Source organism: Carcharhinus amblyrhynchos, chromosome 16 (genome assembly GCF_965287045.1).
Source record: "Carcharhinus amblyrhynchos chromosome 16, sCarAmb.v2.hapA, whole genome shotgun sequence".
NCBI classification, from domain to species: domain Eukaryota; kingdom Metazoa; phylum Chordata; class Chondrichthyes; order Carcharhiniformes; family Carcharhinidae; genus Carcharhinus; species Carcharhinus amblyrhynchos.
In genome coordinates this window covers 3,023,067-3,050,533 of record NC_137339.1, presented here as the reverse complement: position 1 = coordinate 3,050,533, position 27,467 = coordinate 3,023,067, and the positions used below count along the sequence as shown (strand labels likewise).

At 45.6% G+C, this 27,467-nt stretch overlaps 1 protein-coding gene across 1 annotated transcript in view; it reads left to right on the top strand.

Annotated features, from left to right (window-relative positions):
- rims4 (regulating synaptic membrane exocytosis 4) overlaps positions 1-27,467 on the top strand; it is a 75,968-nt gene that overhangs the window by 704 nt on the left and 47,797 nt on the right. The window lies entirely within an intron of this gene.

Genomic DNA, 27,467 nt, shown 5'->3' with positions numbered 1-27,467 from the left:
AAGATAGAGGGAGAGAGAGAGGAAGAAAAGAGGCTTCTCCAGGCAACAGAACGGACCAAGCTGGGTGATTCTCACTAAAAAGATAGAGGGAGGCAGAGGGAAAAAATGTGTGAGAGAGATTAACAAAGGGTAGCAGGGTCAGAGAGAAAGCTGATGAAGGGGTAGCAGGTCTATCTTGTTGTTTGCATTCGAAGGTTTGGTGAAGGTGATGAAGTTTAATGGCAGGAGAGGTGATTGTGGGCTTGGGTCACTGTTAGCAGCTCCAGGATTATTGGCTGCCTCAGTGTAATTGAGAAGTGGTTGGTGTGAGAGATTTTCCTTTGTCAAGACAATAAAGGCTGAACCGGGTCCATTGTCTCTCATTGCATATTCTCACTGTTCCTTCTCCCAACCTTCTCCGACTGCATCTTCTCCCAGAGTGAGGAATGGGATTAGCTGCTCATCCCCAATTTCCTCTGTCCCACTGGGGGAGCCGACAGGAGTTGAAAGCAAGCTGTTAGCCATTCTGGAGTGCGGGAGACAGCTTGCTTCACTTTACCCTTTTCCCTCCCTGCGTTCCTCCCCATTTCTGCTGACTCTTGTGATCTGGTGTAATTCCACTTGCCCTCTCGTTGGCACTGACGGACTCAAAGTAGCTCGCTGGAACTGATTCTGTCGAGTCGGATACCCGGAGCCACACCACTCCATCTCTGAGTCTCATCATCGGGACTCGCTGACAGTCCACGTGAACTTGACCGCAGCACATTCCCACAGCAGCACGCCTGACCTACATTGGAACACGGAGCAGCAGTGCAATAATTTTAAAATTCTTATCCTTGTTCTCAAATCCCGCTGTGCTCCCATTCCTGCTGATCTCCGTAACCTCCTGTAGCCCCATTGCCTCCTAAGAGATTGATGTCCCACCAATTCTAGTCCCTTGGCCATCCCCAATTTTAATTACTCCATCACTGGTGGTTGTACCTTCAGCGGTCGGGGCCCTTAGCTCTGAAATTTCCTTCTCTCTGCCGCCGCTCTTTCCTCTCTCTCTCTCGTGTTTTTCTGAGCTGCTGTTTCTCCTTTGAGAAGCTTCCTAAGATGTACCTGTCTGACTAACCTTTTGTCCACTTGCTCTACTGGGTGGGGTTCTCTGCCCCGCCCCCCGGGCCATGTTTTACGGTGGCAGAGGTGGCCTGTCATTGCCCGGTTCTCCTGCCACCGGGAACCCGTGCCGTGGGGTCGCTGTCGGCAGGGCTGGGACATCTCGCTGGTGGGAGAGGCCGGAAAGTCCTGTCCATTGTCTTTCTGCGGTTCAGTGTTGAATTTTGTTTGATAATTGTTCCCTGTGAAGTGACTTGCAACTTTTAATTAAATTACAGGCGCTATGTAAATGGAATAAAAACAGAAAACACTGGAAAAACTCAGCTGCTCTGTGCGGAGAGAAGCAGTGTTAACGTTTCAAGTCCAGTATGACTGTCATATCACAAAATCCCTACAGTGCAGAAAGAGACCATTCAGCCCGTCATGCCGGCACTGACTCTGTCTGAGTATCTTAGCCAGGCCTGTTCCCCCATCCAATCCCTATAACCTCACATATTTATCCTGCTAATCCTCCATAAGAACATACGAAATAGGAGCAGGAGTAGGCCATCTAGCCCTTCGAGCCTGCCCCGCCATTCAATAAGATCATGGCTGATCTGGATCAGTTCCACTTTCCCGCTTTCTCCCCATAACCCTTAATTCTCTTGTCTGTCAAAAACCTATCTACTCGTGACTTAAATATATTTAGCGAGGCAGCCTCCACCACTTCAATGGGCAGAGAATTCCAGAGATTCACCACCCTTTGAGTGAAGAAGATCCTCCTCAACTCCGATCTAAACTGCACCCCCCCTTATCTTGAGGCTGTGCCCTCTAGTCCTGCTGTCCTTTCTAAGCAGGAAGAATCTCTCTACCTCTACCCTATCCATCCCCTTCATTATCTTATATGTTTCTATAAGATCCCCCCTCAGCCTTCTAAACTCAAACGAGTACAGACCCAGTCTATTTAGTCTCTCTTCATAGGCTAACCCCCTCATCTCCGGTATCAGCCTGGTGAACCTCCTCTGCACTCCCTCCAAGACCAAAATATCCTTGCGCAAGTGCGGCGCCCAAAACTGCACACAGTACTCCAGCTGCGGCCTCACCAGTGCCCTGTACAGTTGCAGCAAGACCTCCCTACTTTTATATTCTATCCCCCTCGCTATAAAGGCCAGCATCCCATTCGCCTTCCTGACCACCTGCTGCACCTGCAGACTGGGTTTTTGCGATTTGTGCATAAGGACCCCCAGGTCCCTCTGCGCCGTAGCATGCTGCAGCTTTTCACCTTTTAAATAATAATCCCTCCTACTATTATTTCTACCAAAGTGGATAACCACCCCCCACCTCCACATCTTGAGACACTAAGGGGCAAGTTAGCATGGCCAATCTACGTAACCTGTACATCTTCAGAGTGTGGCAGGAAACTGGAGCACCTGGAAGAAACCAAGCAGACACGGGGAGAACATACAAACTCCACACAGACAGTCAGCCAAGCTGGGAATTGAACCGAGGTGCAGGGTGTTGTGAGACAGCAGTGCTAACCACTGTGCCACCAGGCCACCCTCTTAACTCTGTTAACCCTGTGTCTCTCCTCATGGATGCTGCCAGACCTGCTGAGTTTTTCCAGCACCTTCTGTTTTTATATCTGATTTCTGCAGTATTTTGCTGTCTAACGGAGTCATACAGTGCAGAAAAGGCCCTTTGGCCCATCGAGCCTGGACTCAATGTTGTTGAGAGTAAAAGTGTAACACTTAAAGAGTTATTGGATAGGTGGACAGGTACACTGTCCTCCTGCCTATCGTAGAGCCAGCTTCCGGAAGAGGTGCTAAGGAAATGCAAAGACATTTCTCGACTAGATTGAGCTGGTCATTGGGAAGAATGTGTGTTGGGTGCAGAGTTTTTCAATTCCCGTTGGATGATCCAGACAGATTGTGCAATACTACCCCAGAAAATACAAAAAAAATTACAACTAAAATAATACAATATCAGGAGTGGTTAGTTTACAGAACAGAGAGTAGCCTAAAAGCCCCTTCCTTACCTGGAATGAATCTCAGTTTATATTCCGTAGGATTTTGAGAGAGAGATTTGAAAATTATCATTTCAGTTAGTTGGGAAACCAGTAATAAGGGGTCATCAATTTAAACTTCTCAGTGTAAGAATGTAGAGACAGGTGAAGAGAAATATCTTCCCAATTATTGGAGTATTGAATGTTTGGAGACTGGAAAGCTTTGATACAGAAGTTATTGCATCTTTTAAAGGAACGTGGGAACTTGGAGCAGAGGAAGATGCAGGGCCATAGGAGAGATGGGAGAGTGGGATTAATATTAGATTATTCCAGCAAAGGGACAGCACCAACACTGAGGGTCGAATGATCTCAATGTTGACAATTTATGGAGTTCAATGCATGTGGCTTGATATCATAGAGTCACAGAGGTCTATAGCATGGAAACAAGATCTTTGGCCCAATTTATCCATGCCGCCCAGTTTTTACCACTAAGATAGTCCCAGTTGCCCGCGTTCAGTTCATATCTCTCTATACCCATCTTACTCATGTAATTGTCTAAATGCTTCTTAAAAGACAAAATTGTACCCGCCTCTACTACTAACAACTGTGGAGCAAGATTATGCTCTGGATAAAGATCCCAAATTACACGAGGAGCCAAACCAGACCTCAACAATTTTTCTATTTTGGCATAAGTGTGAGAATGAGTGTTTCTCTCCAGGACAAGTTAGGGATCTTTTATAGTAAAGCAAACTTCATTTAGTAACACAGTTTAATTATAACTCTGACAGATGAAGCAACTTAACTATTACCCGTTGAATAATATTTACACGTGAAAAGAAACAACTCTAATTTCTAACTTACCATTGTTTCAGTTCCAAGTAAGCAACATTCTTGCAGGCCCAAAAGCCACTTTAAATGCAGTTACCAATCATAAATGTACTTGCTAAAAGAGATGTAATTAGCCTTGAAGCTTTCAGGGAGATTTTGTGGAGGGAGCAGCTTGCAGATCTCTATCTTTAAACAAACCCCGACCAGCGTGCTCTCTGCTATATCCCTGGCTCCTCCTATTAATTACATTATCACATGACCCTATCAATCCAAACCTACCTTCCATTCCTTTAATCAAAAGCCCCAGGGGACCTGTTTTTATAAACAAAAGGCCATTTGTTCTATATTACTAAACACTACAACACCTGATGAAGGAGCAGTGCTCTGAAAGCTTGTTCTGCCAAATAAACCTGTTGGATTTTAATCTGGTGTTGTGAGACTTCTTACTGTGCCCACTCCAGTCCAATGCTGGCATCTCCACCTCATGGCTAAAATGAGTAATTATCATGTCTAAATAGCATCTGAGTTGTATTCCCACCAGACATATGAACTACTGGAAAGAAAACGCTGAATTTTAAAACATTCCACTCAAACAGAAAAGTAGAAATTAGCACACGATCATCACAAGTATATGACAGAGTGTTACTGTGGTGTGTGGGGTATATCAGCAAGTGTTATAGTGAAGAGTGTGGGGTATATCAATGTGTTACAGTGAAAGATGTAGGGCATATCAGCGAGTGTTACAGTGAAGGGTGTGAGGTATATCAATGAGTGTTACAGCGAGGGGTGTAGGATATATCAGAGTGTTTCAGTGAGGGGCGTGGGGTATATCAGGGAGTTACAGTGAGGCAGCATGGGGTATATCAAGTGTTACAGTGAGGGGTATGACGTATATCAGTAAGTGTTAATAATTATGGTTCATAGTGAGTAAGAGTTAAAGTTAATATTAGTTGCTGTACTGCTGGAGGAAAGGGGGAAGGATGTTATGTATTGTTAACCAGTGTAGCGTGTTACATGATAATGTGATGACATTATCAGAGGTATTAGGGAGATTTTCCCTCTTCTATCCTGGACTGTAAGCAGCAATACCATTGTAATAAAGCTTCACCAACTGGCTATTTAACCCAATATATGGGAAACTTTTCATTCTTTTATCGTTGCAGTTAAAGTGAGGGGAACCACTTTAATATACAGATAGATAGCACGGTTCGTAATTATGAGATGTTCTGATAGGGTAGGTAAAGATTTTTTTTCCCAGTGGTAGGGTGGGTGATGGGGTAATGTCACTGGACTCCTCATTACTGTGTAATGTCACTGGACAACAATCCAGAGACCCAGACTAACGCTCTGGGGACACAGGTTTCAATTCTACCATGATTGCTGGTGGAATTTAAATTCAATCCATGAAACTTCTGATTACAAGTTAATCTCAGTGATAGTGACTGCGATTGTTGATGCTGGCCATAAAAATCTGGTTCATTAATGTTCTTTAGGGAAGGAAATCTGCTGTCCTTACTTAGTCTGGCCTACATGTGACTCCAGATCCACAGCAATTTGTCTGGTGTTTGAATGTGTTCTGAAATGGCTGAGCTAGCCACTCAGTTCAGGAACAATTAGGGATGGACACCAAATGCTGGTCCACATCCCCGTGAAAGAATAAATAAAAAGGAGGAACAGTCAGCAGAGGATAGAGCTTTATTGGGTTGGCGAATGAACGAAAGAATTATTTTTATAACTTGGGTTGTTATGATTTGAAAAGCATTGTTTGAAAGGGCGGTGAAAGGGCAGAAAGGAATGGGATAAATACTCAATGTACACGGCGGAAAAGATTTGCCAGCTTCTCCAAAGAGCTGACACAGGGCAAGATGGGCCAAATGGCCTCTTTTCATTCTGTATCATTCGATGATTCTGTGAGTCAATGAAAGTGACAGAAAGACACAATGAATGCACTCGATACTGAAGGCAGCCTGGATATCCATTTTACTTTGCACAATGCATTATATAAACACATCATACTCACTGAAAGAGATTTCAGTTGAAATGTGAGATGACAGTAATTGTTCAAATTGCAACCTATAGTAAAATCACGAATGCACCCTTTGAAGCATCAAACCAAAGGAAGCCTTTGTGACTGCTTTTCCCGTGTAGCTATTCGCAGACTGTGTAACTCTTCCTCTAGATATTTTCATTCATAATTTCAACTGGAGTCATAGCAACTACATTGCCTGTGTGAGCCCTCGCAGTTGCTATCACAGGAATCGGAATAATTTCTGTTGTCTAAAATTAATTTTTCACACCACATTAATGTGCCATAATTCACAATTGAAACTCCTTCTCCTTTCTGACCCTGCCTTAGATATATCATAGACCACAGGGCTCTAACAAGCTTAAACACTTTAACACTCCCTTGATGAAATTTCTTGTGCTCAGTGAAAAGTGGGCTTCAATGATGGACAAACCAAACATGTTCATTTTTTGCAACTTCCATCAATATCAGCATTTCCAGAGCAAATACAGAGTACAACTCCCTCTAAATTATTCCACTGATTATTCCAGGACAGATACTGTACGGGGTTAGCTACAGAGTAATGCTCCTTCTGCACTGTCCCCCATCAAACACACCCAGAATAGATACTGCACGGGGTTAGCTACACAATAAAGCTCCCTCTACACTGTCCCCCATCAAACATTCCTGGGACAGGAACAGCATGGGGTTATATACAGAGTGAAGCTCCTTCTATACTGTCCCCCATCAAACACTCCCAGGACACGTACAGCATGGGGTTAGATACAGAGTAAAGCTGCCTCTACACTGTCCCCACCAAACACTCCCAGGACAGGGACAGCACGGGGTTAGATACAGAGTAAAGCTCCCTCTACACCATCCCCATCAAAACTTCCCAACACAGGGACAGCACCGGTAGATGTTCACTGCCTGGCAATGTGTGGCATGAGTTTCAGAATGACACTGTGACATTCTTCCATACTGTAAGGCAGTGGCAGCCTAGATTCTGATCTCAAGCCCTGGTGAAGGACCAGAACCTCCAGAGTTCAAGTAGGCAATTGAGTTAGATTGACATTTAAAGCTTAATGCCCCTGTATGTTATTGAAATGTTGAACATCTTGGATGTAAGCTTCCTTCACTGTTTTAATTGAACTGCTATTTTTGATCTTTCCATCGCATAGTTATCCCACTATCTGGTCTTTTCCTTCCTGAATAGCACTTTAGAAAGCTTGTGTTACCAAATAAACCTGTTGGTCTTTAACCTGGTGTTGTGAGACTTCTTACTTTAAAATACCCCAGGGAGAAACACGTATCCTGCTCTTTATCAGGGTGGGGGCATTGTAAACAAAGTCGGTATTTATTGCCCATCCCAAGTTCTCCCTCAGAAGTTGGTAGTTGGTTTCCCTTTAGAACTGGCTTCCTTGTAGCTGTGTGATGCATCCCTGTTTTATATAGTAGAACTACATTAATGTGGGATTAGATTCACATACAGGCCCAGACTTGGGTAAGGGTGATCGATTTCCTTCCCTAAAGGACACTCGTGAATCAGTTTGGATTTTAGAACAATCCGACAGCTTCCATGGTCATTTTCCCGATATCAGCCTTTTGGTTTCAATTTAAAAAAAAAACAAATTCAAACTCTGAAACTGTCAGGATTTGAACTCACCTTGCTGAGGGGTTCAGCAGCATAATCACTGCGCTGCTGTAGATTTCAGATAGACATCTACAGGTTTGCTGAGTACATCACCAGGGTGAAGGTTTATAAATATGTGAGCTGTACCTCAGGGGGCTACAGAATGAACATTGATTCTGGGGCTGTTTTTGAGCTCCACGGGGAATGTCACAGGAATAGATTTACCGGAATTCCACCTCCCCACCTACCATGGAATCGGAATGACTGAGGAATGGACCATGGAAATATCCATTGGCCACAGGCGGGAACTGTAAACTCCCACCCACTGAGTTTAAACCTCAAGTAAATAGACCATTCGGCCCAAATGCTCTGTGCTGGTGTTTCTGCTCCGTGTGAATCTCCTCCTATTCCATTTCATCCCATCCTGTCACCACGGCCTTCGATTCCTTTCCTTCCCATGTAGTAATACAGCTTTCCTGTGATTGCTCCTCATCTTCGTCCTGACCTCCCCCGTACTTGGAAATTTCACCCCCTGGTTCTAGCCACTGACCCTCCACCAGGGAGCTACATCTACTACCGCCGGGCAGCACAGTGGTTAGCGCTGCTGCCTCACAGTGCCAGGGACACAGGTTCGATTCCCGGCTTTGGTCACTGTCTGTGCGGAGTCTGTGTGGGTTTCTTCCGGGTGCTCCGGTTTCCTCCTACAGTCCAAAGACATGTGGGTTAGCTGCATTGGCCATGCTAAATTTCCCTTCAGTGTCCCAGGATGTGTAGGTAAGAGGGATTAGCAGGGTAAATATGTGGGGTTACGGGGATAAGGCCTAGGTGGGATTGTGGTCAGTGCAGACTCGATGGGCCGAATGACCTCCCTCTGCACTGTTGGGACTCTATGAAAATTCACCACCCCCTGTGGTAACGAATTCCACACTCTCACCACCCCCTGGCTAAAAAGGTTCCTCCTGAATTCATTATTGGATTTGTGGATGTCTATCTGAAATCCTAGTTTCTGCTCAAACCCCACCAAACTCCTCCAGAATTTTAAACACCTCTATCAGGTCACCCCCTCAGCTCCTCGATAACTGGATCTCACCGTCACGTCAGTGAAACAGAAGCAGGGATCAGCTCAGTGCCGAAAACCAACAGCAGGTCAAAAAACAAATGACGAGAATTTTCACCTGTGAAGCTCCTGCTTCCTGTGATGTGTAAAGAATCACAGAACAGGGAAAGTGAATGATCAGGGAGACGTGTTTGATCGCACAGCTGCTACTCTTACTTTGCCCTGAAAACGCCATCTGGAGTAGACAGCCTGATTCGAGGCTCTCTCCAGAGCCCAGCCTCTCAGCTGCCCGCCTCACAGGGGCTGGGACCACATGCGGCGGAGATATTTCTGTGCTTCTTGTCAAGGTGACAGAAGACGGCTCTGGAAAAGGGGGAGTCTTTCATCCATTCTGTGCTGAAACCAAAGACGCTTGACAGTTCTCAGAGCAGATGCAGGATGTGGGACAGTCTTCCATCTCGTCTGTGACTCAGCTGGCTAACACTCTTTGATTTGATTTGATTTATTATTGTCACATGTATTAACATACAGTGAAAAGTATTGTTTCTTGCACGCTATGCAGACAGAGCATACCGTTCATAGAGAAGGAAATGAGAGTGCAGAATGTAGTGTTACAGTCATGGCTGGGGTGTAGAGAAAGATCAACTTAATGCGAGGTAGGTCCATTCAAGAATCTGACAGCAGCAGGGAAGAGGTTGTTCTTGAGTCGGTTGGTACGTGACGTCAGACTTTTGTATCTTTTTCCCAACGGAAGAAGGTGGAAGAGAGAATGTCCGGGGTGTGTGGGGTCCTTAATTATGCTGGCTGCTTTGCTGAGGCAGCAGGAAGTGTAGACAGAGTCAATGGATGGGAGGCTGGTTTAACATAGAACATAGAACATTACAGCGCAGAACAGGCCCTTCGGCCCACGATGTTGCGCTGACCAGTTACAAAACAATGACCCACTAACCTAAACCAATCCCTTTTCATCCATAAACCTATCCACGGATCTCTTAAACGCCCCCAAACTAGGCGCATTTACAACTGCAGCAGGCAGGGCATTCCAATCCCTCACCACCCTCTGGGTAAAGAACCTACCCCTGACATCCGTCCTATAACTACCCCCCCTTAATTTAAAGCCATACCCCCTCGTGCTAGATTTCTCCATCAGAGGAAAAAGGCTATCACTATCCACCCTATCTAAACCTCTAATCATCTTATATGTTTCAATAAGATCCCCTCTTAGCCGCCTTCTTTCCAGCGAAAACAACCCCAAATCCCTCAGCCTCTCCTCATAGGACCTCCCCTCCATACCAGGCAACATCCTGGTAAACCTCCTCTGCACCCTCTCCAAAGCCTCCACATCCTTCCTGTAATGTGGGGACCAGAACTGCACACAGTACTCCAAGTGCGGCCGCACCAGAGTTGTGTACAGTTGCAACATAACGCTGCGACTCCTAAATTCAATCCCCCTACCAATAAACGCCAAGACACCGTATGTCTTCTTAACAACCTTATCTACTTGATTCCCAACTTTCAGGGATCTATGTACACATACACCTAGATCCCTCTGCTCATCCACACTATTCAAAGTCCTCCTGTTAGCCCTATACTCGACACACCTGTTATTCCTACCAAAGTGAATTACCTCACACTTCTCCGCATTAAACTCCATCCGCCACCTCTCGGCCCAGCTCTGCAACCTGTCTAAGTCTTCCTGCAAACTATGACACCCTTCCTCACAATCTACCACACCTCCGACTTTGGTGTCATCAGCAAATTTACTAATCCACCCAACTATACCCTCATCCAGATCATTAATAAAAATTACAAACAGCAGTGGCCCCAAAACAGATCCCTGAGGCACACCACTCGTAACCGAACTCCATGATGAATATTTACCATCAACCACCACCCTCTGTCTCCTATCCGCTAGCCAATTCCTGATCCAATTCCCTAGATCTCCCCCAATCCCATACATCTGCATTTTCTGCAGAAGCCTACCATGGTGAACCTTATCAAACGCCTTACTAAAATCCATATACACCATGTCCACTGCCTTACCCCCATCCACCTCTTTGGTCACTTTCTCAAAAAACTCAATAAGGTTAGTAAGGCACGACCTACCTGCCACAAAACCATGCTGACTATCTCCAATCAATTCATTACTCTCCAAATAACTATAAATCCTATCCCTAATAATTTTTTCTTAAACCTTGCCCACAACAGAAGTGAGACTCACCGGTCTATAATTCCCGGGGAAGTCTCTGTTCCCCTTCTTAAACAATGGGACAACATTCGCTAACCTCCAATCTTCCGGTACTATACCAGAGGCCAACGACGACCTGAAGATCAGAGCCAGAGGCTCCGCAATCACCTCTCTTGCCTCCCAGAGAATCCTGGGGTAAATCCCATCCGGACCAGGGGACTTATCTATTTTCAGACCCTCCAGAATATCCAGCACATCCTCCTTTTCAACTGTAACACTGTCAATTCTACTCCCCTGCAACCCAGTGTCCTCCTCAGCTATATCCATGTCCCCCTGCGTGAACACCGAAGAGAAATATTGGTTCAATGCCTCTCCAATCTCCTCCGGTTCCACACATAACTTCCCTCTGCTGTCTATAACTGGCCCTAATCTTGCCCTAACCAACCTTCTGTTCTTGACATACCTATAGAACGCCTTAGGATTCTCCTTAACCCTATCAGCCAAAGTCTTCTCATGTCCTCTTTTAGCCCTTCTTAGCTCACTCTTCAACTCCCTCCTAGCCAATCTAAAGTTTTCTAGTGCAAGTTTTCTAGTAAAGTTTTCTAGTTTGCGTGATGGATTGGGCTACATTCATGACCTTTTGGAATTCCTTGTAGTTTTGGGCAGAGCAGGAGCCCATACCAAGCTGTTGTACAACCAGAAAGAGTGTTTTCTATGGTGCATCTGTAAAAGTCGGTGAGAGTCATAGCTAGAATGCCAAATTTCCTTAGTTTTCTGAGAAATTAAGGGCATTGGTGGGCTTTCTTAACATGTGTCAGCATGGGGGGAGCAGGACAGGTTATTGATGATCTGGACATCTTAACTATAGTGTCGGTGTACCCCTGAGTCAGAGGGTTGTTATATTGTCTCCTACTCCAGAGACTTGAGGATTGACACAGAGAATTCATACGATTCTTACAGTACAGAAGGAGGCAAATGGCCCATTGAGTCTATACCGACTCTCCAATAGAGCATCTTGCCCTGTCTATAACCCCATGTATTTACCCTAATAATCTCTCTGACCTACACTTTTTGAGGCACTAAGGGGCAATTTGGCATGGTCAATCTACCTATCTTTGGACTGTGGGAGGAAACCGGAGCACCTGGAGGAAACCCACACAGACATGGGAAAACCGTGCAAACTCCACACAGACAGTGACCCGAGGCCGGAATTGAACCCGTGTCCCTGGAGCTGGGAGGCAGCAGTGCTAACCACTGGGCCACTGTGCCAGCCAGTCTGCCTTCTCAGGAAGACATAAAGGGTTCCCATTTCAAGGAAGAGTGGGCATATTCTCTCCGGTGTTCTGGCCATTATTTATCTCTTAACCAACATCACCAAAATAAATTATTTGGTCAATTGACATTCTCTAAAGCCCACTTTTAGAGTTTATTTATTAGTCCCAAGTAGGCTTACATCAACACAACAGTGAAATGACTGTGAAAATCCCCTAGTCACCACACTCCGGCACCTGTTCAGGCACACTGAGGGAGAATTTAGCATGGCCAATGCACCCTAACTAGCACTTTTTTTGGACTGTGGGAGAAAACCCACACAGACACAAGGAGAGCCTGGAAACTCCACACGGACTGTGACCCAAGCTAGGAATTGAACTCAGGCCACTGGAGCTGTGAGACAGCAGTGCTAACCACTGTGCTACCGTCCTGCTCCACTTCCTTGACCAAGCATTTGACAAACAGCCCTCAGATTGTCTGGAGGGGGATTGGTGTCGAATGTTAATTTGTAACACTCCTGTGAAGCACCTTGGGGCATTTTATGATGTTAAAAGACTTAATAAACAGATACTTTTTGCTGTTGCCCATTTTCTCATTGCTGTGTATGGGATCTTGCTGTGTGTAAATTGGCTGCTACATTTCCTACATTACAACAGTGATTACACTTCAGAAATGTTATGGGTTGTGAAGCTCTTTGATCCATCCTGAAGTTGTGAAATGCGATTTGTAAATACAAGTTCTTTCCTTTTTGACATTCCCATGTTGAAAGTTCTCTTGTAAAACTGTAGCTCTCTGATATCCTCAAGCCAATTACTAACGAGATTGTTGGTCTTGTGCCAATTTTCTCAAATTCAGAGTAGTTTGTTCTCCTTGTTCCCCGGAAGCCTTATTGAAATAATTTGAGCTCAATCAAAACCTCTGTCAATGTTTGAGGAGGAGGCTGTCATAGGCTCCGTCTAAGACATATTCCAAAGGCTAGCCTGCTTTTGTCTAACTTGTAAAATGCCTTTAAGCGACTCCAGCATGACACCAGTGGAAGGGAAGTGTGTCAGCTGATCCAGTCTCAGTTTTACTTTTGCCATGGAGTAGAACACAGCTCTGCAGCCAATGTTTTTGAGTGTTTTATCGATGGATAATTGCTCTCATGTGCCTATTAGGGATGAATGAACTCACAACGTGTTTACACAATCCTGTCTGAGTGATTGATACCATTTACATCCTTATAAAAACGGGTCACAACTGTTTAAATTGGATTCCAGGGGGATTAAAAATTTCCCCAAAAACTCTGAGAGCTCAGTAGGCACCTCCACATGGAATTGGTTAGATTCTGGATCTATTGCGTAAATAAGTTAGAAGGCGGGATTTTCTACTCCTTCCCGCCAGTGGGATACTGGGATATTGCAGTCCTGCTAAAGGTGATGCCCCCTTCCCCACTTCTCCCGCAACCCCCCCACACCCGCACTGTGATGGGTCCCCTGGTGGTAGGATGGATGAACTATGTAAAACTGGCAAAGTCATTAGCGGGACTGGAAGTCCCTGCTGGCGGCTAATGGTGAGCTCTGAACTCTGGGCCGGGGGGGGATTAGGGGGGTGGGGCAGGGGGAGGGGGGGGGGGAAGCTTGGGGGGGGATGGCGGAAAATCCCACCCGGAGTAACAGGCTCCTGTGATGTGCTATATTGACTCATCAGGGAAGGTCGCTTTCCTTACGTAGATTCAAACTTATAAATTGCTTCAAGCCAAGATCCGTTTTCCAGATTTGTTCCGGCAAATCTTCCCAGTGTGTTTCCAACAAGAATCCTTGCTCTTCTCCAGACAAGCTCACTGATGGTGGTCTCAGAGAGGTTCTTGGTGATGTTTCTGAAGGGGCTTTTGATGGAATTCCTGATAAGTTTCCCCACAAAGTTCTAACCTTCCTGAAGTGCTTCTGCATGGAATTTCCAGCATCCTTCCTGTGAAGCTGATGAGATAGCAGAAGGAATTCCCTCATGGCTCTTGCTATAGAGTCATACGATGGGACTTTACAGCCTCGCTTGGTCCAAGACCGGATAAACCTGCCCAAGGTCAACGTACATCTTCATTATCTGCCCCTTGCCCGCTCCGACTCCATGGTGGATGGGGCAGTAGAACTCCAGTGATAGGGTTGTACGGTGCAGAAAAGGCTCTTCAGCTCATTGAATTTTTCCTAACAACGTGACCAATGAAATTCCTGATTTAGTTCCTGATCAATTTCCTGATGTGTTTCTCCTGGAGGTTGTGCCTCTTGCATTCCCAGTGAGATTCCTGATAAGGTTCCAACGAATGTCACTTATTGTGAATCCTGAAAAATTTCCTGTAATAAAATTCCCAATTATTTTCCAGCGTTCTTGATGTAGCTTCCAGAGATTCTGTCTGAAGTTACGTAAGAACATAATAACATAAGAACTAGGAGCAGGGATAGGCCATCTGGCCTCTCGAGCCTGCTCTGCCATTCAATAAGATCGTGGCTGATCTCTTTGTGGACTCAGCTCCACTCACCCGCCCACTCTCCATAACCCTTAATTCCTTTACTGTTCAAAAATTTATCTATCCTTGCCTTAAAAAACATTCTATGAGGGAGCCTCAACTGCTTCACTGGGCAGGGAATTCCACAGATTCACAACCCTTTGTGTGAAGAAGTTTCTCCTCAACTCAGTCCTAAATCTGCTTCCCCTTATTTTGAGGCCATGCCCCCTAGTTCCAGTTTCAACCGCCAGTGGAAACAACTTCCCTGCTTCTATCTTATCTATTCCCTTCATAATCTTAAATGTTTCTATAGGATCTCCCCTCATTCTTCTGAATTCCAATGAGTATAGTCCCAGACTACTCAGTCTCTCTTCATAAGCCAACCCTCTCAACTCCAGAACCAACCTAGTGAATCCCCTCTGCACCCCCTCCAGTGCCAGTATATCCTTTCTCAAGTAAGGAGACCAAAACTGTACACAGTACTCCAGGCGTAGCTTCACCAGCACCTTATACAGCTGTAACATAACCTCGCTGTTTTAAAACTCCATCCCTCTAGCAATGAAGGACAAAATTCCATTTGCCTTCTTAATGACCTGACCTTTTGAATTGAATTCCTGGTTTTTCTGACAATGTGTTGGGTTGGTTCTAATTTCCTGATACCTGGAGCAACCATGCTCCATAGAGTTCCCAACTCTATTCCTGCCAATCAACCTGTTCCCTATCCCAGTGATCCCCGAAGCATATCTGGAAGTTCTGTTGTTGTTTTAATCCTGGACAGGGTGGATCTGGCAGTTACGGTGAGGGTTGGGAGAGATGTGGATTCAATAGAGATGTTCAAAATTATAAAGGACTTTCTTGAGTAAATAAGGAAAGACTGATCCTGTTAACATCAGGGTCAGTGAGAAGAGGCAGTTTTAATGGGATCGGTAAAAGATCGAAAGGGGAGATGAGGACAGATTTTGTTTTAAACACAGCAAGTTGTTATCAGCTGGGATGTGCTACTGATGATATGAAATTCGGAAATATACTAAGCAAGGAAGGATCGTAACAAACTCCAGAAGGACGGAGACAGACTGGTGAAATGGGTGGACAGATGGCTGATGGAATTTAATGTAGAGGAGTGTGAAGTGATTCATTTTGTTGGAAGAACAAGCAGAGACTTTGGAAACTAAACGGTACAATGTTAAAGACACGCAGAAACAGACTCCCACCTGGAGTACAGACCTGGAATTACGTTGGGCTAATGGGGGTCTCACTCACTGGTTGGCGAACTGGCGGAGATCCCCAAATGGTTCCACTGGGGTTAGTTTGACCACCACCAGGCACATCAGTGGCCCCCACAGGGCCTTCATCACTCATAAGGGGGAGACAGTAGTGTTTACATTTATTTATCAGTGTCACAAGTAGGCTTACATTAACACTGCAATGAAGTTACTGTGAAAATCCCCTTGGTGCCACACTCTGGCACCTGTTCAGGTACACCGAGGAAGAATTTAGCATGGCCAATGTACCCTAACCAGAAGCCTTTTGGACAGCGGGAGGAAACCAGAGCATCCAAGGAAACCCACACAGACACGGGGAGAACATGCAGACTCCGCGCAGACAGTGACCCAAGCCAGGAATCGAACCCGGGTCCCTGGTGATGTGAGGCAGCAGTGCCAACCACTGTGCCACTGTATCGCTGCAGTGGTATTAATGCTAGACTAGTAATCCAGAGGTTTAGTATTCCAGGGTAATACTCTGGGGTAAAGGCAAATTACTGCAGATGCTGGAATTTGAAACAAAAACAGAAAATGCTGGAAAATCTCAGCAGGTCTGACCGTATCTGTGGACAGAGAAAGATCCAACGTTTCAAGCCTGAATAGCCCTTTGTCAGAGCCCAATACTCTGGGGACCCAGGTTTGAATGGTGCCATTTGAATTTAATAAAAATCTGGAATTAAAAAAAGTCTTATGGTGACCATGTCGATTGTCAGAAAAACCCATCTGGTTCACTAACATCCTTTAGGGAAGGAAATCTGCCGTCCTTACCCAGTCTGGCCTACATGTGACTCCAGACCCCCTGAAACGGCCTAGTAAGCCACTCAGTCCACGGACAATTAAGGATGGGGATTAAACGTTGGCCCAGCCACTGATACCCACATCCCATGAATGAATAAAAAAGTCCCGCCCACCAAAGGCTGCTGCCCAATCTGAAGCCGGGAGCTTCAGTGTGAGCGGTGTCTATTGGTTGCATTGCACTCACCTGAGCCCCAGGGGCATTGTGGGATCTCAGGGCAGCTTGGAGGTCAGGATGGGGAAGGGGAGGGGTGTTGGAGGGAAGTGTGGGCAATGGTTAACTTGCCCTTCCATCTTCAACTGTTTAAACGCCCAAGTCTCTCTCTACCTGCTGTTTATAGAAATACATTGGTTTTTGCTGGGTGGTTTTCCAAGGGAAACGACTATGCCCCCCTCTTAATTCTTGAGCCACCGCTAAATATGTGGTGGGCTCGCGGGTAGCAGCTGTCAGCTGGCTCATCGAGGAACCCAATTAACCTCCTGCCATAGTCCCAGAATCTTTTGTCATTCCCCTTCAGCTCTCCAGCTTCAATCGGGAACATTCTCCTGCTGCCGTGTGTGGACTGTCCCATGGTTAAGTGGGCCTGACTGTCTCGGTTCCCAATGTGACAGGGCTGTGTGGCATCTAGTTGGTTGTGCCCAGTTCTGGGCATGGCGCTTTAGAAAGATGCCAAGTTCCACAGCCTCTTCCTGAGCTGTATCGTTCCATGATTGGTGCTGGTTGAGAGATTGAAATTGATAAAGGCTCTCGGGGGAACTCGCTGTGGAATAGTGGCCATGACATCTTTCACACCCACTTCAGAGATTAGGCAGTGTCTCAGTTTCACCTCTCCTGAGCGTAGCATCTCTGACAATGCTGCACTCCATCAGTTCTGTCTTAGATTCTGCATGCGTATCTCTGGGGCAGTATTTAAACCCATGTCCTTCCATCGGAGAAGAAATTGTGCTACTGAGACACAGCTAACAGATGATATATTCTTATGAAGAGGGGAGGATTATGAAAGGTTTGTGAGACAGCCTCTAGTGTACGTGTATCATTAGTTCTAGTCTTTACCTTCATGTACCACAGGTTATTTCCCTTGGAACAATGAAGGCTGAGGGGGTAACCAGATTGAGGTGTATAAAATTATGAGGGGAAGAGATGGAATGGACGGGATAAAATTATTTCCCTTAGTGGAGAATTCTTGAACTGGGACATAGATTCAAGATAAGCGGCAGCAGGTGTAGAGGGGACATGAGGAAGAACTTTTGTTACACAGAGGGTGGTGGGTGTCTGGAATTCGCTGCCAGAGTTGGTGGTGGAGGCAGAGATCCTAAACTCTTTTAAAAAGTACCTGGATCTGCACCCTATGTGCTGTAGGCTACAGGATTATGGGCTGTAAAAGGTAGGTAACTATAGGCCAGTTAGCTTAACTTCTGTAGTAGGGAAAATGCTTGAATCTATCATCAAGAAGAAAAAAGTGGGACATCTGGATATAAATTGTCCCAATGGTAAGACGCAGCATGGGTTCATGAAGGACAGGTCATGTTTGACTAATTTGATGGAATTCTTTGAGAACATTACGTGTGCAGTGGACAATGGGGAACCTGTGGATGTGGTGTATCTGGATTTCCAGAAGACATTTGACAAGGTACCACACCAGAGACTGCTACATAAGATAAAGGTGCACGGTGTTACTGGTAATGCATAAGCATGGATAGAGGATTGGTTAACCAACAGAAAGCAAAGAGTGGGGGTAAATGGGTGTTTTTCTGGTTGGCGATCAGTGACTAGTGGTGTGCCTCAGGGATCAGTGCTGGGACTGCAATTATTTATGATTTACATAGGTGATTTGGAGATGGGGACCAAGTGTAGTGTGTCAAAATTCACAGATGACACTAAGATGGGTGGAAGAGCAAAGAGCGCAGAGCATGTTGAAAGTCTACAAAGGGATGTAGATCGTCTAAGTCAGTGGGTGAGGGTCTGGCAGATGGAGTACAATGTTGGGAAATGTGAGGTCATCCATTTTGGTAGGAATAACAACAAAACGGACTATTATTTAAATAGTAAAAAATTGCAGCATGCTGCTGTGCAGAGGGACCTGGGTGTCTTTGTGCAGGAATCTCAAGGAGTTGGTTTGCAGATGCAGCAGGTAATTATGAAGGCAAATGGAATTTTGAGTGATGGAGTTTAAAAACAACGAGGTTATGTTACAGCTGTATAAGGTGCTGGTGAGGCCACACCTGGAGTACTGTGTACAGTTTTGGTCTCCTTACTTGAGAAAGGATATACTGGCACTGGAGGGGGTGCAGAGGAGATTCACTAGGTTGTTCCGGAGTTGAGAGGGTTGGCTTATGAAGAGAGACTGAGTAGATTGGGGATATACTCATTGGAATTCAGGAGAATGAGGGGGGATCTTATAGAAACATATAAGATTATGAAGGGAATAGATAAGTTAGAAGCAGAGAAATTGTTTCCACTGGGGGGGGTGAGACTAGAACTAGGGGGCATGGCCTCAAAATAAGGGGAAGCAGATTTCGGACTGAGTTGAGGAGGAACTTCTTCACACAAAGGGTTGTGAATCTGTGGAATTCCCTGCCCAGTGAAGCAGTTGAGGCTACCTCATTGAATGTTTTTAAGGCAAGGATAGATAATGTTTGAACAGTAAAGGAATTAAGGATTATGGTGAGCGGGCGGGTAAATGGAACAGAGTCCACAAAAGATCAGTCATGATCTTATTGAATGGCGGAGCAGGCTCGAGGGGTCAGATGGCCGACTCTTATGTTCTTATGTCCTGTGTGCAGGAAAGTGGGATGAGAAAGAGCACTTGTGTGTCCTCAGGCTGGGACGGATAAGATGGGCTGAATGGCCTCCTTCTGAACTGTTTCTATGGTTCTGGGAAACTTTACAATTGAGAACACGTATTAACAATTTGGGTTTCAAATTCATGGGACAACTCTTGCTGCTCATTCCTAAGGCATCAGCACCAAATTGTAAAATGCACAAGTTTATATGTGAACTGAAGGGAAGTTTAATTGGCGCTGCAGCGTGTAGGGCAGCAGAATCTAACAGAATGATTCAATGCAGTTTATAGTGAAACAGTCCACATCCACATGATTCTGTAGAGTCTTGACGCAAGCAGATACGATTTGTTAACACAGCGTTTTAACGGTGACATTTCTGCCCTACAATCTACATAAGAACATAGGAAATAGGAGCAGGAGTAGGCCATCCAGCCCCTCGAGCCTGCCCCGCCATTCAATAAGACCATGGCTGATCTGAAGTGGATCAGTTCCACTTTCCCGCCCTCTCCCCATAATTCAATTTTTGTCAATTTTCAAACTTGTAATATAGAATCAGTATATAACTGAGATAGTGCAGCAGCAGTCTGCTCCTGTATGGGACAGGATACAAAGCTGTGTGAATGAACACACCAGTAGATGCAGGGTGGAATTTTGCCTTTGGTTCACAGACTGTGACAGTAGTTGGGAGAAGTGGTGTTGGAGCTGACTGTGGCTCTCTCCGCTGTTAGGATCATGCTGCCCAACACCACAGGGGGCAGGTCCCAGGGGATCACACGGGGCAGGTCCCAGGGGATCACACGGGGCAGGTCCCAGGGGATCACACGGGGCAGGTCCCAGGGGATCACACTGGTCCCCAGTTTCTGATTGAGCCAATCTGCCAGCAACTTTGTTTCTTTAAGATCAGGGTGTCCTTTCTAAAAGCTGCTCAGTTACTCAGAAGTCAAAGTGGAACCAGACCCTCCCCCATGTAACTGCTCCTGGGCACAGCTCCGTGTCACCACCAGGACAGGGACAGTGCCAGGGGCCACTTCCGGGGGGGCAGTGACTAGGGTCAGTGTCTGGGGTCAGTGCCAAGAGGCAGTGCAAGGGGACGGTGCCAGGGAGCAGTGCCGGGGGGGGAGTGCCAGGGTGGAGTGGTGGCAGGGGGCAGTGCCAGTGGGAAGTGCCAGAGAGCAGTGCCAGGGGGAGGTACCAGGGGGCAGTGCCAGGGTGGTGCTAGGGGGCAGTGCCAGAGGGCAGTGCCCAGGTACTGCCCAGGCATGACCATATTACCCCCCCACAAGGGTGATACACTCACCTGAGGCCATTTGGCTGGTCTACTCACTAGGTACATGGGAGACCAGTCGTAATTCATTCTGACGACTGGATTACCTTGGGGTGGAGGGGGGTGCGGGGTGGGGTGGGGTGGTGTTTGGGAAGGGGAGGGGGGTTGGGGGGTGGGGGGGTGGTGGTTGGGGGGGAATGATCAGGGGTATTGACCTGATAATGAGATTTGAAATGATTATAATGACGTTTCCCAAACTGAAAGTTGGGAATTCTGTTCTGTCACTGGCGAGGGGGCGACGGGGACAATCATGGCGAGACCTCCCACCGACACACGGCACCATTTGGGACCTCGCGTGACATTTTCCACTCCCGTCACCAAAGCTGCCGGAAAAGGATGGGGATGGAAAATCCAAGCTGCATCCGGTCTAATTCGGATGAATCTTTGGAATTCTCCAACCCCAAAGAGCTGGAGTCGCTCAGTCATTGAGTAGGTTCAGGACCGAGGTGGATAGTTTTTGGGGTGCTTGAGGGGGTTATGGGATGTGAGGGATAGTGAGGGGAGGTGAAGCCTGAAGAAAATCATGTTGAATTGTGGAGTAGAGTTGTGGATTTGAGTGACTGACTCCTGCTGTTATTTCCTGTATAAAGCAGCTTCATTTACCGTCTCAGTGTCCAGGGTAAAAGTTCGTAATGGTGTGATTTAACACTGTAAAGTATAGAACATCAGTATTTAAGAGAGTTGCTTCATACTGCAGTGTATGTAACAATAATGGAACATTGCTATTTACAGGGCAACAACACCACTCTTTAATGCTTCAATATGCGTTAGATCTGTCTGTTATAGCATTCTTTTATACTGCAGTATTTAGGGCAGTGTTTCTCCAATGCTGCAATGTCTGTAATAATTTATTTTCTGAAATGTAAAAGCTTAGCGGTGTGTGTCGCTTATAACTGGAGTTACACCCAAATTTAGCTACAGGATGTGGTGGGTGGGATAGACTCTGAAATAAATAACTGTCCCCAGAGTGACGCATTTGCTAATGCCAGGGCTTGTAAGATGTTTTTGAAGCTTGAATGAAATAAAACTCTGGAACCTGGGATTAGTCAGGGTTGTGTTGTTGCTATACATTCCAGTCACATTTGTAGGAATCACTTTTGGCAGCTCTCCCACATCTGACTGCGAGTCTGGACTGGGGCGCGGGGTTGATGATGTGGTGGTAACATCGCTGGGTTAGTAACTCAGGAACCCAGGCTAACACTCTGGATACTGTACTTCCAACCCCACCCTGCCATTTTCTTTACTCTTTCATAGGATGTGGGCGTCACTGGCAAGACCAGTATTTATTTCCCCTTTCTAGTTGCCCTTGTACCGGGTGGCTTGTTGGGTCATTTCAAAGGGTGGTTAAGAGTCACCGCATTACTGTGACTCTGGACTTACATGTAGGCCAGACCAGGTAAGGAATGCCGATTTCCTTTCCTAAAGGATATTAGTGAACCAGATGGGTTCAATTCAAAAAAAGTCTGGATTTAAAGTCTACGGATGACCATGAAGCCATTGTCAATTGTCAGAAAACCCCATCTGGTTCACTCATGTCCCTTAGGGAAGGAAATCTGCTGTCCTTACCCGGTCTGGCCTACACGTAACCCTAGAGGCACAGCAATGTGGTTGACTATGAACTGCCCTCTGAACAAGGGCAACTAGAGATGGGCAATAAATGCAAGCCAACCAGCGATGCCCATGTCCTATGAATGAATAAAAGAAAAGTTCACCATTATTGAGGCTAGCTTTATATTCCAGATTTATGAATTGAATTTAAATTTCGCAGGCTGTTGTGATGGGGATTTGAACCCATGTCCTCACAGCATTTGCCTCTGGATTACTGATCCACTGCATCACCATCTCTCTGATTCAATTAACAAAAATCCATGATATAAAGCTAGTCCATGACAAATATAATCAATTGCTGTAAAAACCCATCTGGTTCACTGATGTGCTTTAGGGAAGGAAACCTGCCGTCCTTACCCAGCCTACGTGTGACTCCAGACCCACAGCAATGCGCCTGGCTCTGTGGTTGGTCTAGTCCACATGTGTTGACCTGTAACTTCCCTCTGCAATGGCAGCTGGAGGGTAATTAGGGATGGCAGCAAATGCTGGCCTTGCCAGTGTCACCCACAACACAATCTGGTGGATTGGTACTCGTTGTTGTGCAGCAGAGGTTCGAGCCTGGACATTGGACTGTAGGCTGCTTGTTGCCAGCAGAATCTGTTTCCAGGTTCAGAAGGAGGCTGTTTGGCCCATCAGACCATTCTGGCTCTTTGAAAGAGCTGTTGGTGCTTGTTCCTGTTCCCTTGCATTTTGTCCATAACCCTGTACGCTCCACATCTGCGAATATCTATCCAACACCCACATACAATTCATCAAATCAGCTTCCATCACCTTTTCAGCTAGAACATCCCAGATCCCAACAACTCTTCGAGTTTCATCTTCCTCTGGATCTTTTGGCAGTGATTTTAATCCATGCCCTCTAACTATGGAGTCAACCAACAGAGTAAATCAAGCATGGACAGCATGGAGAGTTCTACCACTAATCCTGGACCTCACAGCCTGGGTTCCCAAAGTTGTGGGTTCAAACCCCTCTTCGGAGTTTAAGAATGGCAGTCTGAACTCTAATACAGTTTTGGAGATACTGTCTTTCAGATGAGGTGTTAAATTGAGGTCTTGTCTGCCTGCTAAGATGGATATAAAAGATCCCATGGCACTATTTTAAAAAAGGACAGGGAATTTCTCTGTGGTATCCTAGCCAATAGTTATCCCTAATCAACATCACTGAAACAGATTACCTGGTCATTATCTTATTGCTGTTTGTGGGATCTTGCTGTGTGCAATTTGGTTGCTGATATTCCTACATGACCACACTTCAACGTCTACTTCATTGGCTATAATCGCTTTGCGACATCTGGTGGCCATCTCAGAGAAGTGTAAAAATAATTGGGTGACAATAATAGAAGATTGCAATTTCTCCAATATTGCCCGGGATAGGCAAAGCACGAAAAACTTAGAGGGGGGCAGAATTCTTAAAGTGCATTCAGAAGAACTTTTTGAGCCAATAGGTAGAAAGTCCTACAAGAGGCAGGACGGTACTGGACCTAGTTTTTGGGGATGAAGCCAGGCAGAGGTGGTAGACGTGTCAGTGGGGGAACATCTTGATGATAATGCGATTTAAGGTAGATTTAAGGTAATTATGGACAAGGGCAAAGATGGACCAGAAAGCTATTGATTGGGGAAGGCTGATTTTAATAGAACAAGACAGGATCTGGCCAGAGTAGACTGAAAGCAGCGACTTGTTGGAAAATCCGCATCAGAGCAGTGAGAGTCATTCAGAAAGGAAATAGACAAAGTACGATTCCAGCATGTTCCTGTAGAAATGAAGAACGGGACCAACAAGCCCAGAGAACTGTGTTCTATGCGTTCATGTTCTATGTTGCCTGGATTGGGAGGCATGTCTTATGAGGATAGGTTGAGGAAACTCGGTCTTTTCTTCCTGGAGAGACGAAGGATGAGAGGTGACCTGATAGAGGTTTATAAGATGTTGAGAGGTATAGATCTGGTGGATTCTCAGGGGCTTTTTCCCAGGGCTGAAATGGTCGCTACGAGAGGACACAGGTTTAAGGTGCTGGGCAGTAGGTACAGAGGAGATGTCAGGGGAAAGTTTTTCACTCAGAGGGTGGTGAGTGAGTGGAATCGGCTGCCGTCGGTGGCGGTGGGGGCGAACTCATTAGGGTCTTTTAAGAGACTCCTAGATGAATACATAGGATTTAATGGGATTGAGGGTTATAGATAGGCCTGGTAGGTATGGATATGATCGGCGCAACTTGTGGGCTGAAGGGCCCGTTTGTGTTGTAGTGTTCTATGTTCTATGTTCTAACTTTGGATGTCAAGGGGAGAACTCAAAATAATGCCGTGGAATGTCAATGTTTCTGGTGACAATAGGGATCTGGATCCAGATCCTGGAATTTTTTAAAGGATTTATTAACATTGGGAAGTATGTCAACTTGACTTTTTCTTTTGAGTTTTGTGGGTTGTGTTATTTAGAATGTTGTTGTTTGCCTTCACTGCTGTCAAAGCATGAGCAGAGTTTTTGGAGCAGGTTGTTGGATGTGTGTTGTCCTAAAGCCTCCTCAGGAAGATGGATGCTCTTAATAAAAAATATTTCTTTTTTCTTCAGCTTTGTATTTACAGAGCATCAAGGACGAAATCTATAAAAATGCTTAATTAACGAATTTATGTAAAGTTAGTGAGCTTTGATTGTTGCCATGTTCAGGTTATTAAGACTAGCTTTATATTCCTGATTTATTAATTGAATTTAAGTTCAACCAGATGCTGTTGTGGGATTTGAACTCATGTGCCCAGAACGTTTGCCTCTGGACTACTAGCCCACAGCATCACCATCTCTCTGATTCATGTTTCTGTAGCGCATTGTTAATATTCTGATGAATTGAGGGAGATTATGTTGAATTTAAGCTCAATAAACACGCAGAAAGGAGAATGTAGGAGGAAACCTTAATGAGTGAGATAAAGTCGTGAACAATGCAGAAATACTGGGATGGCTCTATTGGGTAAAGTGGCCTGTTTCTGTTCTGGAATAATAATGCAACATACACCAATGATTCATAAATAATTCTCAGTTAAGTGAGAGATTGCAGGTTGGGTGCAAGGATGTGACAGCACCTGTGCTGGGAGGTTCCTATAAAAATCTTCTTACCAAGAGTGAAACTGCAGATGGCTGGGGTAAATGTGGAAGAGTTGCCCGATCTGCTGACTGCTGGGCTTTATTTTTAAACAAAATAAAAACTTGTGTTTCTGTTGCACTGTCCATGAAGTCAGGATGTCCCAAAGCGCCGTGCAGTGAATGAAATCATCCGTGAAGCTGACCGTTGATGTAAAGTCAGCACAGCAGCTGACACAGACACAGTAAGATCCCACAAATTTGTTTCTTCATGGATTGAGGCATACATATTGGCCCAGATAATTGGAACATAGTCCCTGCTTTCCCCCAGGAGGTTCGTTACCAGTCACCCAACCTTTTCCTTCTTGGGGTGGCACGGTGGCACAGTGGTTAGCATTGCTGCCTCACGGAGCCAGGGACCCAGGTTCGTTTCCCAGCTTGGGTCACTGTCTGTGCAGAGTCTGCACCTTCTCCCCGTGTCTGCGTGGGTTTCCTCCGAGTGCTCTGGTTTCCTCCCACAGTCTGAAAGACGTGCTGGTTAGGGCGCCATGACCCGAACAGACACCGGACTGTGGCGACTAGGAGAATTTTACAGTAACTTCATTGCAGTGTTAATGTAAGCCTTACTTGTGACTAATGAATAAACTACTTTACTTCTTCAAGAAATGATGTCATTAGAATGGAACAGATTAATCACCACATTGTCTGCTGAGTACTGAGCCCAGTCTATAACTCTGTTGGTCGCTGGTTCAGCTGCGATGCTTTACTACTGCAATCCCTCTGACCAATATTAATGTGTCAGGAACAAGCTACATTTTAAAAGCGGCCTAATTCGTGCTGGCAATTTGAAAGCTATCGAAATAATTTCTCAGTTCCTTTTTGTCAAAAATTATGTCATGTGTATCTGGCCTACACCTTGGCTGGGAATCGATCAGTGAAAGACTCTGAGTGTCAAACAGCACGGAGTTCTACAAGGCACTGAACAATCTTTCTCCTCCTTAAAAGATTTCCCTCGCCTTCTCCGACACAATTCAAAAGTGCTCTGCTCCGCCTTGTCAAGGTTGCTGCCTCGCTATCCTGGAGTGCAACCAATGGGTAATAGTTTCCTGTTTCACATGAGGGGGTGGGGGAATGGGGAGGGGTGTGTGTTTTCACACCATCTGGCCCAGTAGGATTGACTGATGATGCCCAGCGATCGTGATGATAGTGGCTGGATTTGTCTCCTCCATCTTGGCTCAAGGTACAGCCAGCCTGAGGTGGCCTGCAGCAATGGAGCGAGGATCTGCTCGCTCTGAGGAGCTCAGGGCCACAGTGGATGGCACAGTCATCCAGATCATCCCCCCACCACCCTCCATCTCCTTCCTCTTCATTCCCCCAGCTCAACTTACCCCTCACTTTATCCCCTTCACTCCCTTCACACTCAACCTAGTCCTCAAACCCTCCCCTCCATCTCCTCCATACTGTTGTGAAGTCGAGTTTGTAAAGATGAAAAATAATTCTAAAAACTGTTAGAAAAAAAACAGTGAATGGTCCCTTTAAAACTGGTTTTGGATTCAATGCCGGGATGTTTAAAATGCAGGCATACAGAGTACATAGATGGCAACATTTGTTGTCAGGGATCAAAACACTAGGGTTGTCTTGGTAGCAGACTTTGCAGGTTTTTGCATTCTGACAGCAAATGAATTTAAAGAAAACACTCAGCTTACAAGAACCTATGAAATTTGAATTTGCTGTTGTTGTCAACCTCAGGCCAATCCTGGTACAGGGAAAAGATAGGTCGTCAGGAGGACAAACACGAACCCAACTGCCTGATTGGAATTCAGTTGAGTTCACCTGAGAGTCAGCCAGAACAGACAGGCATCTCTAGAGCAGTTCTCCACCTTGTCAGCTAAAGAACAATCTCTAAGAGAATTCTCCATCTATCTAACAACAGGATATCAAGTCAGAAAGTCCTTACAGACAGAGAAATCACCAGAAAAAGTTCCAAAAGCTTCCTAAAGCCATCTGGCCTGGTTATATATATGTATTTTGAGAGTGATTAAAATTCTGTTATTACTGTTTTGGTACAGAATGGTCCATGTATTTTCTTGAACAGCATTTCAGTCAAACC